The sequence below is a fragment of the Rhincodon typus genome, chromosome 5 (genome assembly GCF_021869965.1).
Source record: "Rhincodon typus isolate 14 chromosome 5, sRhiTyp1.1, whole genome shotgun sequence".
In the NCBI taxonomy this organism is placed as follows: domain Eukaryota; kingdom Metazoa; phylum Chordata; class Chondrichthyes; order Orectolobiformes; family Rhincodontidae; genus Rhincodon; species Rhincodon typus.
This window is the reverse complement of record NC_063336.1, coordinates 96,694,826-96,709,999: the sequence shown is the minus strand read 5'-3', so window position 1 is coordinate 96,709,999 and position 15,174 is coordinate 96,694,826. Positions and strand designations below refer to the sequence as shown.

The 15,174-nt window shown below is 39.9% G+C and overlaps 1 protein-coding gene across 1 annotated transcript in view; it reads left to right on the top strand.

Annotated features, from left to right (window-relative positions):
* alkal2b (ALK and LTK ligand 2b) overlaps positions 1-15,174 on the top strand; it is a 48,610-nt gene that overhangs the window by 27,212 nt on the left and 6,224 nt on the right. The window lies entirely within an intron of this gene.

The following is a 15,174-nucleotide window of genomic DNA, read 5'->3' as shown; positions in this document are numbered from 1 at the left end:
CCTTTTCTGATGAAGGGTCTAGGCCCGAAACGTCAGCCTCTCTGCTCCTATGAAGCTGCTTGGCCTGCTGTGTTCATCCAGCCCTGCACCTTGTTGTCTCGGATTCTCCAGCATCTGCAGTTCCTACTATCTCTGATTCAATTAATAGAACAAAGCTGGATTCTTACACTGAGTACTTCATCCAATTTAACAAGACTTATGATGAGCAGACAGAAGGCTGGATTGTCAGCTAACCTGTGTCCAAAGTAAGAATCAAAATAGTCCTGACACTCCAATGATCAAAACTTGAAGAACATGTGGCTTGGACATAGGATCAGCTGACTTGTACTTGGGCTTCTAAGTGAGAGCTCTGTTGATATTTTTAGTCTCCCCCAGAACTATATTGATCATGATTTCACCATACTTGATAACTTTAATTAGTAAACCTAAATAAAGAAGTGAGAATTACCCTCAACACTGAGTGAAGTATTAGAAGCTAACCGTTCCTTTCTATTTGAAAAGACCCAGTCCCAGGAAGCTGTCCAGCCAGCATTTCCAAAGATGTGTTTACTGTGGCTCACCTCATGCTCAGCTTTTCTTAAGTATATCAAAGCAGAGCAGCAGACACACAAAAACGGTAAGAATTTATGAAATATACCTCCCACAAATCAACATCATTATTAAATTGTGATTTGAACTCTGTGTAATTAGAACTTTGGTGAAGGCTTGAATTTTCCATGGAATGGTAAGATTTTGTAAAGTATGTAACATCTCATCTGTCATTGCTGTTTAGTAAACCACTCACAATAACCATACACTGTCGACATCATTGTCTATTAAAAATGCTATTCACAAAGAGGTCTAATGTGCATGTTAAAAAATTAGAAAACAGTTGAATAACCTAAAGCATTCTAACTCTCATTCTCTACTTCCTGTTTCCCCATCCAATTTAGAAGCTCACTATCATACTGATTCTTCAAACGCCTCCTATCTTGTCCTGTTCCTTACTCTTACTTCTCTTCAGACATGTTTATTCATTCCTCTACCCATCATGGGCCTTCACTCTTACAAGCCACAGCCTACCTTATGCAGCTTTTCTGATGCTCCCACTGTTGACTATGGTCCTCCTTCCCTGTATTTTTCTGATCATTGTTTCATGCACAAGCTCTTTAACAGAACTTTATACCACCCTGTGACATGATCACTTCCTCAGACTGACACAGTGGAAGGAACACAGAAGACATTGTGATATTTATCCAAGTGACCACTCCTGATACCTTGTGGTATTTGTCAACTCTACCAATATGTGGTACTGAGTGGGGATTGTTTCAAATAACTCACTGCCACCAATTCTCATTTGTTTTTGCTTTGTCTTAGGCCTATCTATTGATAACTGGTAGAGGATACACCATGGCAGAGTACTTATCAAAAAGACACTATTCTTAAATAATAAGAAAGTTTGTTGCATGGTAGTAATAGGTTTAACTAAGTTTGTTCAGGCATAATTACTAGCACCTTATTAAGCTTAGACAGAAAAGCAGTTCTCCCAAAATACCAGATTTAAACTCCTTGTCTCAGCTCCAGATTGCATGGGACATCAGAGAATGGTTCGGGTCAATGGATCATGAAAACTACAACATCAAAATATCACAGGTAAAACAATAATCAGTGGAATGAAATTAGTAGAAGAAAGAAAGGGCATTCATTTACTTAGCAATATAGAATATTAATTAATATCTCAAATTGATTTACAACATGGCCACTTACTTGTGCCTAGCAAAATCTCAATCTAAGCAAATTATTCAAAATGTTTCTTTCCATGGTAACTGAGGGAAAAAGTGACAGACATTGCAGTGCAGTGTTGAGGGATTGTTTGAATGTTAGGATTGCTGTGCTTCAGATAAAGTGTTAAACTAAAGCCCTGTTTGCCTCCACGGAAGGCTATAAATATCACATGACATTACTTCAACAAAGGTGTGATGTTATCTGTGGGATTTATACATGTAATTTTTAATGTTAATTGCTATAAGCTTGGATTTCTGGTTTTCTGTTAGTAACAGGTGGATTTTTCTGAAGTTAATCATTAACTTGTAAGCATGTCTGTAGCCATGGTGATGGTTTTTAACATAATTTTTGAAGACTGCCTTAAAGTGAATGTGTTTGATTCACTCATGGATTCCATTTAAAAATTGTGTCCCTCAGAGGACAAGATGAAAATGCTTTGTTTCATGTTGCCATTGTGGGATGGGAAGCATTTCGTTTGTTGCGAAGGGTGTTGTTATAAGTTGCAGAAAAGATCTTCAGAACAGGGCCATAATTTCAAATTTCTTCAAACTGGCAACATTGTTTGCAACAATTAGACCAGTATGTTGAAAGTAGAGAAGATTTACCTTAAATAAGCAGATTTGACATAAAGAAACATTGATTGTACAACATAAATTATTTAAAGTAATAGAAATGGCATGAAATGGCATTTATATCAGGTTAAAAAATACACAAAATAGCTGAGGACAAAAAGGAGTAATGCTGCAAATTTTCTGTCAGATTCAAATAGGTATGAAACCTGCCAAGAATGAAACTGCCATCTTAAAGTTATAGGTCAAGAAGGTAGAGTACTCTTTCTAAAATATTTAGGAGATTTTCCTCACAGCACCTGGCGCCTGGCTTTGATTTTACCCTCAACCACTTGTCTGTGTGGAGTTTGCAGACTCTCCCCGTGTCTGCGTGGGTTTTCTCCAGATGCTCCGGTTTCCTCCCACAGTCCAAAAATGTGCAGGTTAGGTGGATTGGCCATGCTAAATTGCCCAAAGGGTCCATGGATGTGCAGGTTAGGTGGATTAGCCTTGGGAAATGCAGGGTCACAGAGAAAGGATGGTTGGTGGGCCTGGGTAGGATCTTGTTCGGTGGATCGATGTGAACTTGGTGGGTTGTATGGCCTGCTTCCACACTGTAGGGGTGCTGTGATTTTACTGAAGAACTATCTTGACAATACAGAGATTAAAGACAAAAATTTTACAAATTAAAACATGGAATTAAGAGAAATTTATAGCAGATTCGATGAAACAAGCTTTAAAATAGTAAAACATAACAATCAATTACATGGAGCATTAGAAGATTTTAAAATTTCAAAAAATTCTCAAAGCTGGAAGTTTTCTGACAAGTTTTATTGCAATTAATTTGAAACCATAGTTCAAATTTAAAGAAGAAAAGTTGAAGATATTGCAGAATTTAAACATATTTTTCAAAACTTTCAAAAATTAAAATTAGCAATTTAATTTAACAAAGAAATAGAGCAGTATTTACTCCTCCAGGAAGACTCTAGGTTACAGAAACTTCAGGCTGAGAATTAATTTGGTCAACATTGAAGAACCAATTAATGTTATACAGAATTGCTTCAGATCTACACACCAAAAGTAAGCAGAACAAGTTAATACATTGCTTTATTCCATGGCCATATTATTAACAGACAAAATGTTAAGGAAGATATCAGTACCTTTGATGATTTCTTAACATCATTTATATTATTTTGCTTTAAGAATTAATCACATTATGGAAGGAGTAGTAAAATAAACAGCTTTCAGGAGAACCTGTTAACGACTTCATCAATAATTTTACATGTTGTTTGAATCTTATAAATATGGAATACCACAACAAGATCTATGTAGAAATGGAGGGTGAAATTCTATTAGATTCTGACCAATGTGGGCCAAGGCAAAATTTATGGCAGAATTGGAGGAGGTCCATCTTGATGATGGGAGTACCTCATGCCATCTGCTGTGCATTTGCCAAGCAGCATGGTGAGTTTCTCAATAGGCAGTGGCGAGTTGCCAAATAAGGATTATTGCTTGTTATAAATGCCTTGTTAATAGACCAATATTTACCTTCCTATCTTACTAAACAAGCAAGCTGTTGAGAAGTCAGAATGGTTACCTGGCAACTTCACTTTGCCATGTGCTCAAAAGTGCTTTCATGCGGACAGCAAGGACCAACATCTTTGGGTACTCTGCATGGGGACCAGCTACATGCATCCCATATCCAAGGACGTTGGCATTTGATATGTGTCAGACTCTAAGAAACAAATGGCACATTTCCAATCTGATAATAGGAGCTTCTGCACTTCAATGCAGCACCCTGGGCTGAACCAGCAACAATCATTATAGAGCAGCAGCAAGGACATTGCACGCTCAGGCACTTGCACCCAGATCATGGATGGCACCAAACTACATTTTCAGGCTCTTTGCTCACTGTCGTTGTGCTCGTTCACTGTGAGCCAAACTGGATGCTCACAGCATTCCTGCCTGTTCCGCCTTGTCTTGCCTTTGTGCACTTTGCCCCATCAGGCTCACATCATTTCTGTTTTGGCATGCCATTTAGTGCAGACACAAAGGAAAGAAGCGTGTCATGGTGGTCAGCAGGCCTCGGTCAAGCCAAAGGATTTGCATTGATACCTGTCCAGTGGCTCGGATATGGTCAGTTGGCCACTTGGAGTGGCCAGTGTCAGGATCTCTCCACATGAGATGCCAGGAGCCAAATGCCAGGCAGTCGACCACCTATTGTGTCTTGTTTTGCCCGATGGGAGGTATTTTCCTTCTAAAATGAAAAAAAGGAGATGAAAGTATGTGACACAGCTGTTACGTTCTGTGCAAGTCAGGAGGTGTCCCGAAAGAGTAAGTAGACAGTGCAGAGGGTTTGCCGCGTTAACTGTGTTGGGGATCTGGGTGCGTGAGAGTGAGTGAAGGAAGATGTTGCAAGCATTAGTGAGAATGGTAGAGTTTGAACAGAGCTGGGTTGGATATAGAAGCAGAGGTAGAGTGAGTGTGTGTGAGATATTAGTGAGAAGAAGGTGCCACCTATGCTGGAGGAGTGAGGAAGGACACTGTTGGGTATTCCTCCAGACTGCTCTAAGCTGGATGGCAGCCTTCGAGTAGGTTGCTCCGACTTGTGTCACTGACTTCCCTGCTGGTTCAGGGGCTGCAGGAAGTCCCACTTCCTAACCATTCCATTCAGCAGGACCTCCCAGTCCCTGCCCACAAAGCAGGCTATAATATCCCACGCCCATCTGTCATGTCTTTCTGTGGAAGTAGTCACTTCTAAGTTGCAATTCTAAGTTGAAGTTGTTCCAAGTTGTACTTCTAAGTTTGTCAGTTCTGTAGTCTACAGCTATGTAACATAGTGCTAGTTACCATTTCTTGGAAGATAACAACGTCAGGCTGTCGAGTCCCATCTGGTTGGAGGTTGGGTTGTGTCCACGATGAGGGCTGGGAGGGGGTAAGGCGAAGACAGGGCAGATAATTTCTGGTCATGGGGCAAGGATGTCTCACATCCCATGGAGAATCGGGAATGTCAGGTCAGAGGTGGGAATGGGGTGATTAGTTCTTAGGGAAAAGGAGGTTGTCAGATGTCAGATCCAGATGGCGGGTAGGGGTGGTAGCTCCTAGATGGAGAAGGAGTCTCTGAGTCTTGGACAAAGGGGATTTGGTGGCTCTTGGGCTGAATGGGGATGTGTCCAGTCCTGGGCAGTGATGTGGGTGTCAGGTCCCAGGTGAACGGGGGCTGTTAGATCCTGAGTGGAGGGGGCCTGTTGAGTCCAGGCAGAGAAGATGGGGTCAGGTCCTGAGCAAAGAGGGTAATTACCCAGGGAGAGGGGGTATATCCACTGGCTTGGGGCTTGTCAGTTTCTGGGCAGGCCTGGCATGGGAATCAAGCCCCAGAGCGGAGAGTGAGGCTCTCAGCTCCCAGGTGGAAAGGGTGGGTTGTTAGGACCAGTCACAGGAAAGTTTTGGTTCCCAGTGGAGCAGGGGATGGTAGATGTAATGGAATGGGTGACTGTGGTGAGGGTGGCAGGTGGCAGGTTAAGGATTAGGGTGTGTAAGGGGACTGGGGAGATGTTGGGTCTGGTAAATTGGGAGTCATTTAATAGTTACCCATGAGTATAACTAAGTTTTTAAGAGTCAAACCTATCTTGAGTAACTATTTACTTCATTGCTCCAAATTCGCTGATTTAAATTTCAGAGGTTTCTAAGTATAAGGGAGTTATCCAACCGACTGTCGAATTTCCCTGGATATTCCCTTGGAGGCTGCTAGATCATGGATTCTGCAGCTTCCTCATGCAACTGTCACCAAAAATGAAGAAACGACCATCCAACCATTGTTAAATCCAGGCCTCTGTATTTTCACCCTGTCCGTATAACATAAAAGTTCAGGTATTAAAGAGTAGAAGTGTACATTGAGAGTGAAAGGCAGAAGATGGTCAAAATCATAAAACATGTCAAAGAGTTTCTACCTACCAACTTCCATGTTTCTCTGTGGCATGTTTGACTACACGTGAAGAAGCTACCACAGGGAGGGGCAGAATGAAGTTAACGTTAAGTTAGTTATTAAATTATAATGATAGTGAGGTGGATTTCTTTCATTCAGTTCCCAATACATCTTATGAAGTTTCATATTTAAGTTGTTGGTAAAGCATGGACTCTATGTCCAGCTGGCAGTGGTCTTGCAAGTGTTTGCCATGACCTGACATAGCACCGCAAAGCTCCTGATATACTGGTATTCAGACATGCTTAAAGAGGCTTAAATAAAAATAAAGTCTTGGAAAAGCTCAGCTGGTCTTGCAGCGTCTGTGAAGACAGAAACAGAGTTATTCATTGGTGACCTGGAGAACTTCTTAAAATGTGGCTGAAGACAACATTCAGAAATCATAAAATTGAGGTATAAAATTGCCATAATGATCACTGGAAATGTCCTCAAACAATCCTTCAGCATTTTGATGATACATTTCTGGTGGCTGGACAGGTTTGGGAATACCAAATGATAAACACCAGCTCAAGTCTCCAGAATGGTTGTGGTCTGTTGCACTGCGTACTACATTGCCTTGCTGTATTTGCAGGAATAGATTACGGAACCTCAAGGAGAAACTGGAGGAGGAGTAGGAAGACTATAAGACAGAAAGTAAGGGGATTATTGTAAAAGGTAATGGTTCTGAGTGTGTTAATGTTCATGTTGCATTGGCTCCACCCATTCTACTAATGTCATACACACTGTGGGTGGAGATCGGGAGTTCTACGCCAGCTTTCAGAGGGAGGAGATGAATCTGTACCTATTCCCTGAAGCCCTAATCATAAATGTAGTTGTGCATTTAGTGCTACACTGTAATAAACATTTTTGTTATTAAGTACAGTTTCTCTTCTGTAGATACTTAATGCTAGTGTATCCACTGCAATTAATCATCAGATAAATCAAAGACAAAGGAAAGATAAAGGAAGAATAATTGCAGTGATCAGCTTAAACAACTCTTACCAGTACCTGGGACAGATGGCGCGGAACTGACTCTATCATAAGGAAAAGAAATTCAGAAGACCTAGAAGAAGAAAAATTCAAAAAGGTGAGTTACCAACTTTAAGAGCATTACAGCTTTGACAAGGCCCAGTCAGTCAGCAGCTAAAATATAATTACCAGCAGAGAGAGACAGCTGTATTTGTGGAAGCAGTAAAAAGGCAAGGAGAGTACTTCAAAGGCTAAACTTCATTCAGAAGCTGGTAAGAAGACAAGGACTGGGACAAGATTTGGGCTAGGAAAACAGGGGAAAGCCTGCCATTCTTAGACAAATGTACAGGTCTTGAAAAAAGAGTATACATATGAAGTAATTTAAAGCTTCAAGAGGTAAAGTTAGAGTCCCTAAAAGAAAATAGCTTTATCAGAAATGAAACAAAAAACAGAAAGAAAAGCAAGCCGTGCAAAACAAAGTCCTCACTGTCACAATAAGTATTGCTGGCATCAACCATAAATATACCTAAGGACAAGATGCGTGCAAGGAACAGGGAAAATGCTGTAAAAGAAATTTAGACTAGGATTACAGAATTGGGAAGGCCTCAAAATTTATTCAAGCTGAAAACAAGCAAATTTAAAGAAATCTAGTGAAAGAAACTAGCAGAAAAAGAATTGTAAGGGAAATATTAAACATTTAGAAGGGCTGGATAAGTTATAATTTTGACAGGAATATTTTAAAAACTGCAGCCAGATAACTTTGTATTTCGGGATGCTTTGTAGCAGAAAAGAGGTTAGTCTTTTAGACCAAGAAAGATGGAAAAATGTTCATTTTACCTGAGAAGAAGTAGAAAAACTCCATCTTGGCTACAGAAGGGAAAACCGAAGAAGAAGTGGTTAGTCATCCTTCTGATAATTAAAAATGGTCCTCATAATTATGCTGCACCTAATAAAGTCAAACTTATTGCTATCATGCAACAAACATTTTTGCTATTTCTATCACTGGCCTTAACTGTTCTGGAGTCTGAAGATGATCAGTGAAAGATTCCTCAGTAGGCTCAAGTGAGTTCTGCCACTCATTCACGCTCTTACCATTTGCTTGTTCTGGCAAGTTTGCAGAGTTTCAGCTTCTGATCTGCCTTCGGTGATGATAGGAATGTTTTCCAGACTTGGCAGTCTTACAAAATTACAAATTTCATAATGGGTTATGAGATTTTCAGTTTCTTTTGAGATCTCTGACCACCACAGTACTATCTGATCCTTTGCTGTAAACAGGATAATGCCTTAGTGTCCCTTTTGCATCCTTTCTGACACATCTTCCCAAAGAGAAGCTGGAATAACTCTGTCCTCTTCCAATTGTTGGCTGTTTCACACCTCCAACATCAGTCGCAGGCTCTTTCCTCTCTCCCAATCCATGTCCTCCCCACTGCCCCGTCCCTATTCTTGAACCTCCTTTAATCTCCAAACTGTGGAATCATATCTCCCTTCCATTTTTCACCACTGACTCTCCCTGATCCTAGTCTCTTTCTGTCTTCGCAAAAGTGGCCTCTCTATACCCTTTCTCAACCACAATTTTTCTCAACTATCTTGATTGTTCCCCCTCTCTCAACTTCAGCTAACTCACCATTCCCTGGTACTGATATTCCCTTCCAACCACTGGGAAACAGACCTACAGTGTTCTTTAGGTTCTCCCATTAAGGATCTCCAAGACTGCTGTTCAGCATCACGCACACTTTCTCTGCCTCTCATAACACCAGAGTCTTTGCTTCTGGTGGATTGAGACCATTTAAGGAAGGGACCCATTTCTGTGTGTGTGTTGTGTGTGTATTTGTGTGTGTGTGTGTGTGTGTTTGTGTATTTTTGTGTGTGTGTGTGTTTGTGTATTTTTGAGTGTGTGTGTGTGTGTGTTTGTGTGTGTGTGTGCGCATGTGTGTGTGTTATTGTGTGTGTGTATTTGTGTTTGTGTGTGTTGTGTGTGTATTTGTGTCGTGTGTGTGTTGTGTGTGTATTTGTATGAGTGTGTTTGTGTGTGTGTGTGGGTGGGTGTGTGTGCACATGTGTGTGTGTGTGTGTGTGTGTGCACATGTGTATGAAAGCTTGTGAAGAGTCTGAAACTTGTGTGGCCAAGTACATTAGCTGCTAAAGAAAATTGATGTTTTTTTTTTCTCTGTAGTAATTAAGGAACACTGTTAGTGAAAAATAGGTTTTGACTTTGGCTGACTAGCATTGCTGCTGTCTTCACAATATAGCCTGACACATTTTATCATTTCTAAGAAAATCAAAGATGTACAAGCATTCAGAATGCAAGCAGGTTTGTTCTAGTTTGTTAGGCAAGTTCCTTTGTGTTAAGCTAGTGAGTAACAAAATGAAAAAAACTTCTAACAATGAAATGTATCCAACATAGGTTTCTTTTGTAAATACATTTGTGTTGCACCATGGAATCATTCATTGAACAGTGGCCAAATTATTTAAAGTTGGATCTGTATGTCAAGATTAATTATTAAATGTTAAACTATTACCCTTCTGCAATAGGTTGGAATAGAATCTCCAATCAGTGTCAGTACGCGGGACTGCAAAGTGATGGCGAATATTTTTGTTGTGTAGCAAGACGGTAAAAACTTTTGATCACGACTGTAGCCTATGCTTACTGAAAATAGTACCAGAAGCTTTACATTATTACAGCACAATACAATTCTTCCCCTACAATGTCTATCATTGAACTCATTCTGTACAGTCTCTTCTCATTGATAGTGGATCGATTGAATGCAGGGAACTTGAGAGACTGTATTTTAGCAGGTTTTGGAACAGAGATGGAGGAGAGAGAGACTACGGAGATATCTAAAATCAAGACGCTGCTTGAGTGGGAGCCAGTGTAAATCAGAAAGCAGAAGGGTAATAGGTCAACAAATCATGGTCTATATGAAGACATGAGCATCAAAGTTTTGGATGAGCTCAAATTTAAGAAGGATAGAATGTAAGAGAGTAGTTAGGATTGGAATATTCACGTTTAGTGGAAACAAAGACATGATGAGGGTTAACTCAACAGATAAAGCTGAGACAAAGGAGGGGTAAATTGATCTTAGGAACGTGGAAATAGACAATGAAGGAAAATATCTTAATGGAAACTTTGAATTTACACACAATAGTATGAATTACAATCAAATATCAGTCAAGAGCATTGCAATATCATCATAATCCTCATCCTGGAGGACAGGTTGGGCTTGTTCCCACTGGAGTTTAGAAAAGTGAGGGGCGATTCAGTTAAACTGTATAAGATCCTGAACAGTCTTGACAAGGTGGACATGTAAAGGATGTTTCTTCTTTGAGTGACTTCAGAACGAGAGGGCACTGTTTAAAAATTAGGGGTCACCCTTTTAGAACAGAGCTAAGGAGATTATTTCTTTCTCACAGGAAGCTGTGATTTTGGAACTGTGCATCAGATGACGGTGGAAATGGGTCATTGAACATTTTTATGGCGAGGTAAATCGATTCTTGTTTGGTAAGGGAATGAAACGTTATTGAGGGTAAATGAGTTCGTAGAATTTAAAACACTAACAGACCTGTTATGATTTTATTGAATGGCTGGCCAGTCTCGAGGGGCTGAATGGCCTACTTCTGCTCCCATTTTGTATGTTTGTATGCAGACCATATTGAAATATTTGACCTTTACTAATCTTACTAAATTACAATCTTCAGGGGTGTGTCTGTGAATACACACACATCCTGACTTATATTTACAGTGTCAGAGGTTTAGTGAACTGGCAGGAAGTCAATCATTGCTCAAATTTCATTCACGTGGTTTTACTTTGAGACTTGATTGTGACATTCCTTGATGAATCAGGCTTCCTTCATTGTTTTAATTTGACATGCCTGATATCCGTTGCAGCACATAACTGCCAGTTTTATCTTTAATCCTGTCAATAGAATTAAAAGGAATATTATTTATTGTAATGCCCAGTGCCTATATGGAAACTGTGCTACTTTAGTGATGACTCTTCAGTCTGATTGATTAAGGTGATGCAGGGCTACTTGGCCAAATCCCACAGTCCCAAATGCCTTGCAGAAGCTGGCGTGCTATTTGCATCATTTGGTAAAACAATTTGCCAATGCAAAAAAAAAGAAGAATTTAAAGATCAAGTGTAAATATAAAAAATTGCAGGTACCGTTTCCTAACTGCTGAGCAATCCAGCTCATTCTCTACTTTGCTGAATTCATATTTCCCTGCTGAAGGAATTCTTGTCTTCTAATTACATGTGAAATTTGACTATATACTTAAGAGCTACCTAAACCAAAAAAAAAGTGGGTTCTGGTCAGCTGGGGATGCTAAAATTTAAAGAAAAATCTTAAATCCAACCCAAACCTACATCCAACACTTTAGAGTTTGATAGTGGAAGATTAGGTGCTTAAGAGGGTAAATGCTGAGAGGATAATTTCCCCTCATGAAGAGATTCTAGGATCAAGAGGGCATAGTCTCAGAATAAAGAGGCTCCAATTTAAGAATGAAATGAGAAGGAATTTCTTCTCTGAGGATTGAGGCTGTTTGAAGCTTGTTGCCACTGAGAGCTGTGGGTCAGAGTCTTTGTGTATATTTAAGGTTGACATAGATTCTTGATCAATAGGGGAACCAAAAGTTATGGGGAAATCACAGGAAAGTGGACGTGAGGGATGTTGGATCTGACTCAATCCTATTGAATGGCGGAGCAGGTTGGATGGGCTGAATAGCCTACACTTGTTCCTATTTCTTATGAGATACTTCAGGACAGGTACATAACCAATCTTCTCCCAAGAGGCAGTTTGGTCATTTAAATTTTATACTGAGCTATATGCTTCACATTTAACCTGCCTTCCAGATTTATTGCTGGGCAGGTATGTCAAGGCAACGGACAGTAAGGATTTCATATGGCTGAGAGAAGAGCCTTTTACAGCACTGTTTATGGGCCTACAGGAGCAGTGCTGCAGCCTCTGAGCATACTCCTCACCCCCACTTAAGATATTCATCTTTTTTAACCATCAACCCTGGATGCAAACGCCCTGCTATTGTGATTAGAATTAGACTAGAACTGCGTTGTGCAGAAGAGTCACACAGGACTTGAAATGTTAACTCTGTTTCTCTCTCTACAGATGCTGCTAGACTTGGTGAGTTTTGTAGAATTCTCTGTCTGTTTCTGATTTCTGGCATCTATAGTATACTGCTTTGTGAACATTTCAAACAGTTGCCCTTTGCTAGGTGCGCACTACAATATATGCCTCATACTAGTATGCAAAATGGATAAGTAAAGACTCGTTAACATTGCCCCTCTCACTTACCCAGAATCTAACCACATAAAACTTCTTTGGTGAGCAAAGACGTGGAGAACAATACTTGTTTCATTCAGAAAAACCTCAGAATTCTCAAAGTTGAATAAACAAGGTTGAAGGAGATTGCAGTAGATTACAACAGATCTTAGTTGTAGCTGATCATAATCCATCGGTGATGATTCTTCAGTGTCTTTTGATAGCCTCGATGCCATGCATCGCCAGTCACCAAATCATGTTATTACAAGAGGATTATCATTGTCAGATAAAAAGGTGAAAGAATCATTTCCAAAGTAAGCCTATTGCCAAAATCATTCTCATTGGTTTTACTACAAGCCATGTTTATATTACAAGAATAAGAACATCAGGAAACAATTAGTCCAACAAGCAAGTTCCTTCTACAAACCACATACACATACAATCTGCCTCCTCTTTACAGTGACCAGCTCAATTGGACTAAAAGCAGTTTAACTAAAGCACCAAAACATTCATTCTCAACACTATTATTTTCTCTTGTCTGCTATTTAATGGCACCCCTCCCCATGTTCAAGTATAGTTGTCAAACGTATTGTAAACAATAGATATATTGCGCAATAACAAGGTGTAGAGCTGGATGAACACAACAGGCCAAGCAGTATCAGAGGAGCAGAAAAGCTGACATTTCGGGTCTAGACCCAAAACATCAGCCTTCCTGCTCCTCTGATGCTGCTTGGCCTGCTGTGTTCATCCAGCTCTACACCTTGTTATCTCAGATTCTCCAGCATCGGCAGTTCCTACTATCTCTGTAACAGATATATTCCGCTCCTTTTCTTAATAATTAGCCATGCCTTTAATTTATGTTAAGTGAGCAAAATGTAATGTTACTTGCTGTATGGACATTTCATAAATCTAGAACATAATGACTTTGTTATACCTTGCATGCCAGATATATCTTCCAGCCATGGAGAGTAAAACTTAACTTTGACTCTTACTTGAAGGACTGCTGCAGGTGGGAGGATAAGTAAACAAATTCATCTGTGAGGTGCATGTGTTAGTTATGGTCATTTGTCACAAACATGAGGTGAGGCAGGCAATGTAGCAATCCACCTAAGTTTACATCACATGTTGCATCACACACAGGTAGACAGCTGTGATGTAAACTCCCACACAAGGGCAAATTATTTGATTAGTCCTGCCTTCATGTGTAAGGTTGTTTGGCCTACGGGTTTTCCTGTCTAGCGATGGGCGTTCTTATCTGTTTAGCAACATAGATAACAGGTTTAAAATAAGACAAGTAAACATAATTCAATTTAATGATCAGTTGCCTTGGAGCTTCAAGCAACATACAATTTAAAAGTGCTCAGAAAAGTAGTGAAAAAGTAACTAAATGGTAAAGACAGCGTCACTTATTTATATTGAGATACTCGTGTTTAGATATGAATACTGAACAAGAAACGCACCATATTCTAGTCACAGTGGCACACGGATTTGATGATATTTGACTTCATATCTTAAAGAATGTTATTACTTGATGTTTATAAGCAGTGACATTAATATTCCTGGGAAGTATTATGACGAGGTAAGGAACCTATATTCTTACATGAAAGACCCAGACCTCTTAACCAGAGAAAATTATTACCAGGGAATGAGTCAAATATGATGCAATATGCTAACATAAGAAAGGAAGATTTACATTTGATTCTGGTTTTACCCAACAACATTAACAATAATGAAACATGTACAATTCTGAGGTGAATGTGACAATGTTGATGCTGAGAGGATTCTTTCACTTGCGGAGTAATCTAGAACTAGGGGCCCAGTTTTAAGATAAAGAGATGAGGTTGAATTTTCTTCTTTCAAAGGATCGTAGTCTTTGGGATTATCTTCCAGAGACCACTTGACGTTGAGTCATTAATTATATATAAGGCTTTGTTTGACAGATTTTTAATTGACAAGGTAATAGAGGGTTATGAGGACAGGAAAGAAAGTAGTGTTAAGACCACAATCACATCAGCCATGATCTTATTGAATAGCAGAGCAGGCTTAATGGGCTGAATAGCATGCTCCTGTTCATATTTCTTGTAATAGTAATTATTTTAAAACTAAATTTGGCCTGTTGGACACATACAATAGTATATATTTTGATAGTTTCTTTTGAGTTTTCCACATAATGACACAGTAACATCAGATGATAAACCAGCAGAAGAAATAATGAAGAATAAATACCATCACTCACTCCGTCATTCTCAGCCAGCAGTTTAGATATCGATGGTGTGCCTCCTTTGGTGGATAATTTGGAAGTGGGATCTGCACGTGGTGGGACACAAGATAGAAGTAGCTTGGATAAAAGCAAAATAGTGCAGATGCTGGAAAAAAGAACACAGAAATTTCTGGAGAAACTCAGCAGATCTGTCAAGAGAGGCTTGGAGCTGGCACAGGGCACAACGGTGGGACAGAATCATAAAACCCTACAGTGTGGAAGTAGGCTATTCGGCCCATTGAGACCATGTTGAGCGTCTGAAGAGCATCCCACCCAGACTCACCCCATCCCTGTAACCCCACATTTCTCACGGCGAATTCCTCTAGCAGGCACATTCCTGGACACTATGGACAATTTAGCATGGTCAATCCACCTAACCTGCACATCTTTGGACTGTG